Here is a 5569-nt window from a genome sequence, read left to right as displayed (position 1 = left end):
TCTGGGACCCCTTTGGGAGATAACATCTCTATATATCATATATATAGTATCCTATCTAATAAAAGAGAAACATGGTAATTGGTGTACGACCGCTACCCTTCCCATTGGCTAATCAGCGAGATATGCAAATTAACTGCCAGCCAAAATGGCAGCCAGGCAGCTTGAAACTAACATGAGGCTTGCTTGCTTCAGTGACAGAGGACTCCAATGTTCCCCGCCTGCCTTGCCAGCCTCTGAGCTTGCAGTTTAAGAAACATTGTAACAAATATAGACACTAAACAAAACCTCAGAAACCTGCTTTCAGCAAGTCAGAGCTGGAGTTATACATTGTTTCAATTATAGAACCGAAACAAACCAGATACCTTCTTTCAGCAGTAGAGGCCTCAGAGCTGGAGCCAGAGCTAAAGCTGGCCCAGAATTTAAAAAAAAAAAAAAAAAAGGAGCAGTTGGGAGCTTCAGTCGGCCTGAAAACAGCCCCTTAGCCCGTCACCCAGATTGGCCAGGCACCCCAGTGGGGAGCCCCACCCTGATCCAGGACACCCTTCAGGGCAAACCAGCCGGCCCCCACCCATGCACCAGGCCTCTATTCTATACAGTAAAAGGGTAATACGCCTCCCAGCACCAGGATCAGTGCGACGGGGCAGCGCCCAAACCCCCTGATCGCCCTGAGGTTGTGTGTGACAGGAGGCGGGGCCACAACCTCCCTATCCTCCCTGCTCTGTTCGTGACAGGGGAAGGCGCCCCAACCCCCTGATCAGCCCTACTCTGTGCCTGATAGGGGGGAGCTCCCCAACCCCCTGATCGCCCTGCGGCTGTGTGTGTGACGGAGCGGTGCCCCAACTCCCCTATCGGCCCTACTCTGTGAGTGACGGGGGGAGCTCCCCAACCCCCTGATGGGCCCTGCTCTATACGTGACAGGGGGGAGCTCCCCAACCCCCTGATCACCCTGCGGCTCTGTGTGTGACAGAGTACGGAGCCGCAACCACCCTGATGGGCCCTGCTCTGTGAGTGACAGGGGGCAGCACCACAACCCTGATTGGCCCTGCTTTGTGCATGACAGGGGGTGTTGCCGCAACCTGCCCATCGACCCTGCCTTGAGTGTGACAGGGGGCAGTGCCCCAACCCCCCAATCAACCCTACCCTGAGCGTGACTGAGGGTGGCATTGCAACCTCCCGATCCGCCATGCTCTGGTGTATGACAGGGGCGGCGCCCCAACTCCCCAATCAGCCCTGCTCTCAGCCCGACCAGGGGCTGCACCTAGGGATTGGGCCTGCCCTCTGCCACCCGGGAGCAGGCCTAAGCCAGCAGGTCGTTATCTCCCGAGGGGTCCCAGACTGCGAGAGGGCACAGGCCGGGTTGAGGGGCCCCCCTCCCCCCTGAGTGCGCAAATTTTTGTGCCCCGGGCCTCTAGTCTATCTACACTAATAAAAGAGAAAAATGGTAATTGGCGTACGACGATACCCTTTTCATTGGCTAATCAGGGCTATATGCAAATTAACTGCCAACTAAGATTGGCAGTTAACTGCCAACAAGATGGCGGTTAATTTGCATATGTAGGCACAATGCAGGGAGGTGAAAGGGAAAGCAGGAAGAAGCCCCCTGCCACTGACAGTGATCGGAAACCCGGGGGGAGCTAAGAGCTGGGGGGCAGGGCAAAGGCGGCCCTGGGGCCGCCTTTGCCATGCCCCCCAGCCATGATCGGAGAATCAGGCGCCTTTTCCGCCCTGGCCAGTGATAGCAGGAAGTAGGGGTGGAGCCAGCGATGGGAGCTGGGCACGGTCAAAGCTGGCAGTCCCAGGAACTAGGGGTCCCTTGCCTGGGCCTAAAGCGAAGCCCACGATTGTGGGGCCACTGCAGCTGTGGGTCCTCGCTGCCCGGGCCGGACGCCTCAGCCAGAGGCGTCCTGCAGGGACAGGGGCGGAGCCCGCGCGATCGCGGCGCCCCCCGCTGCCACTGCAGGTCCCCGCTGCCCGGGCCAGATGCCTAGGCCAGAGGCATCAGGCCTGGGCAAGGGGCCGATCCTGCGATTGGAGGGTGATGGGGGTCAACGCCTGAGGGCTCCCAGTATGTGAGAGGGGGCAGGCTGGGCTGAGGGACACTTCCCCCCCCCCCACGCACACCCAGTGCACGAATTTCGTGCACCGGGCCCCTAGTATATATATAAAAGGCTAAGTGTCCATCTGTCCAACCAGTAGCTATGATGTGCACTGACCACCAGGGGCAGATGCTCAATGCAGGAGCTGCCATTATGTGCACTGGCCACTTAAAAAAATGGCACCAGGGACCTGGCGCCGCCAACAAACCAACACTCGGCTTCCCCCAAATGGGACACAGGCCCTGCCGCACCACCATGGAGCAACAGCCCACCAAATCGCAGCCATCACTACCGAGACCCCATGGCGCAAAATGCAGCCCACAGCCCAGCCCAGAAACAGTCATGGGCACTGGGTAAAGACATCACGTAGCAACACCCAGCTTCCGCTCCCTAGTGACTAGCCTTGGAGTTTCTTCAGCCCAGGAACATGACTTCCTTTATAGCCAGGTGCAAACATTTTACAGTTTAACCAAATGTCTGTGAAGTGTTTTCCCATGCCTCATCTCATTTGATCTTCACAGAAGTCCTGGAGTAGGTAGATAGGAGACTTGAGGGAATCCTATTTTCTTTTCATTAGCTGGAAAATGGAGATTTAGAAAGTTTAGAAACGACTCAACTGAAAAGAAGAAATGGTGGAGGTTGAAAATGACTTCAGTTTTTCTTGCTGCACAGAATATAGTCAGACACTGCTGCAGTTAAATATTTTACCCTTTGTTCTTCCTGCTTGAGCTACAATAATAATCTGCTTCATGTTGATATTTACTGTTGTGTTGCTGACAATTACCTAAAAGAGAAGTTGGGGTGCTTCCCTGGGCTGGAGGAAGTTTAGCTAAATCAGAAAGCAGGTCTAAGCAAGTTCTATCTACACTAATAAAAGACAAACATGCAAATTTACCATACCTTTGCTACACCTTAAGCCACGCCCACCAGCCAATCAGAGCAACTATATGCAAATCAACCCAACCAAGATGGCAGCTGGCAGCCACGGAGCTGGAGCAAGCAGGAGGCTTGGTTGCCCCAGTGATGCAGGAAGCCAAGCTTCCCGCCTGCTGCGGCTGGCTCTGAGCTCCACTCAAGGCAACAAAGTTTCAATTATAGAAGATAAATAAAACCCGGATACCTGCTTTCAGCCGGCTGTGGCCACAAAGCTGGAGCAAGCAGGAGGCTTGGGTTGTCCCTGGTGATGGAGAAAGCCAAGCTTCCCGCCTGCCCTGGCCAGCTCTAAGATCCACTCAAGGCTACAAAGTTTCAATTATAGAGGGTAAATAAATCCCAGAATTAAAAAAATAAAAAAAGGAGAGGCTGGGAGCTTCCATCACCGGCAGGCTTGGCCTGCCTGAAAACGGCCCTCAGGCCCTCACCCAGACTGGCCAGGCACCCCAGTGGGGACCCCCCCCCACCCTGAAGGGGGTGTGGCCAGCCTGAAAACAGCCATCAGCCCCTCACCCAGGCTGGCCAAACCTCCATGGGGTGAGGGTCCCCATTGGGGGGCGGGCACTTGACCAGCCTGCAAACAGCCATCAGCCCCTCACCCAGGCTGGCCAGGCACCCCAGTGGGGACCCCCACCCTGAAGGAGGTGTGACCAGCCTGCAAACAGCCATGATCCCCTCACCCAGGCTGGCCAGGCACCCCAGCGGGACCTCCACCCTGATCCAGACACCCTTCAGGGCAAACCAGCTGGCCCCCACCAGTGCACCAGGCCTCTATCCTATATAATAAAAGGGTAATATGTACATTGACCCTAACAGAACGACTGGGAATGACTGGTCACTATGACACACACTGACCACCAGGGGGAAGATGCTCAGTACAGGAGCTGCCCTCTGGTGGTCAGTGTGCTCCTACAGGGGCAGCTCTGCTCAGCCACAAGCCAGGCTGATGGCTGCCAGCACAGTGGTGGTGGGAGCCTCTCCCGCCTCCTCAGCAGCACTAAGGATGTCTGACTGCAGCTTAGGTCTGCTCCCTGCTGGTAATTGGACATCCCCCGAGGGCTGCCAGGGGATGTCTGCCAGCTTGGGCCCAATCCCCCCAGGGAGCGGGCCTAAGCCAGCAGGTGGACATCCTCCGAGGGGTCCCAGACTGCAAGAGGGCATAGGCCGGGCTGAGGGACCCCCCCAAGTGCACAAATTTTTGTGCAACGGGCCTCTAGTATATACAAAATAGGCTAAGCTGAAACACGCATGTGCGATACATATAAAACTCTTGCTGGGGGCCAGCGCAGGAGGGAGCGAAGCATCGCGCGCAGCCAGCGAGATGCAGCACCGAGGCTTCCTCCTCCTCGCCTTCCTCGCCCTGCTGGCGCTCACCTCCGCGGCGGCCAAAAAGAAAGACTAAGTGAAGAAGGGCGGCCCGGGGAGCGAATGCACCGAGTGGACCTGGGGACCCTGCACCCCCAGCAGCAAGGACTGTGGGGCGGGCTTCCGCGAAGGGACCTGCGGGGCCCAGACCCAGCGCCTCCGCTGCCGGGTGCCGTGCAACTGGAAGAAGGAGTTCGGAGCCGACTGCAAGTACAAGTTTGAGAGCTGGGGGTCCTGCGATGGGAGCTCGGGCACCAAAGCCCGCCAGGGCACCCTGAAGAAGGCGCGGTACAACGCCCAGTGCCAGGAGACCATCCGCGTCACCAAGCCCTGTGCCCCCAAGACCAAAGCCAAGGCCAAAGCCAAGAAAGGGAAGGGAAAGGACTAGAGGCCAGGCCTGAATCCAAAGAGCCCCAGGCCCACGTGCTCCCTCCCCCAGCCCCAGTATAACCCACCAGTGCCTTTTGTGACTCTTCAGCTTTATCAATCATGCCCTGCCCTCCCCCACCCCCCAAGTGCCCACAGTGGGGAGGGACAAGGGATTCTGGCAGCTGGAGCCTCCCCCAAAGGAATTTGTTCCCATGCCCCTGTTGTTCTTACCCACCATGATGCCATTGCTAAAAAACAAATAAAACTCATTTTCTCCCAATAAAAGCTTTTTTAAAAATATATATATATAAAAAAAAAAACTCTTGCTGGTGCCAATCACACATGTGTTTCGATCTGTCATTGTCGGTCATGAATTTGGTTGACACTTCTATTATCGAGAAAGGGTGAATAGCGATATTAAAATATTTCTTCTAATTAATTTCCTTTCAATGTGCATGAATTCATGCACTGGGACACTAGTATAATGAAATTAATATACCTAAGTATGGGCAAAAGGATGCCACTCCTCCCGCCAAAAACAATGTTGAACTAGAACACGGAAAAAATAACAAACTCACATGGCACAGTGTATGAGTAACCCAAAGCCTGGAAATGCAATTTCATTAACAGAATTAAATATTTTTATTCATAAACAGCTTTTAGTACCTACACATTTTGCACTAATGTACATAGTGAGCAGCACAGATGTTCCCATAAAGTAGTACTTCTCAGCTTCCTCATGACAGACTGCGGACACCTGCCTGCCTTGTGCAGGGGCTGGTCCTGGAACGATGGCCCTGTTGACC

At 55.0% G+C, this 5569-nt stretch overlaps 1 pseudogene; it reads left to right on the top strand.

The window, feature by feature from the left end:
- Positions 1 to 4307: 4307 nt before the first annotated feature.
- Positions 4308 to 5048, top strand: LOC132237546 (midkine-like; annotated as a pseudogene).
- Positions 5049 to 5569: the final 521 nt, after the last annotated feature.

This window comes from Myotis daubentonii, chromosome 6, assembly GCF_963259705.1.
Source record: "Myotis daubentonii chromosome 6, mMyoDau2.1, whole genome shotgun sequence".
NCBI lineage: Eukaryota > Metazoa > Chordata > Mammalia > Chiroptera > Vespertilionidae > Myotis > Myotis daubentonii.
This window is presented reverse-complemented; position numbering and strand designations above follow the sequence as displayed.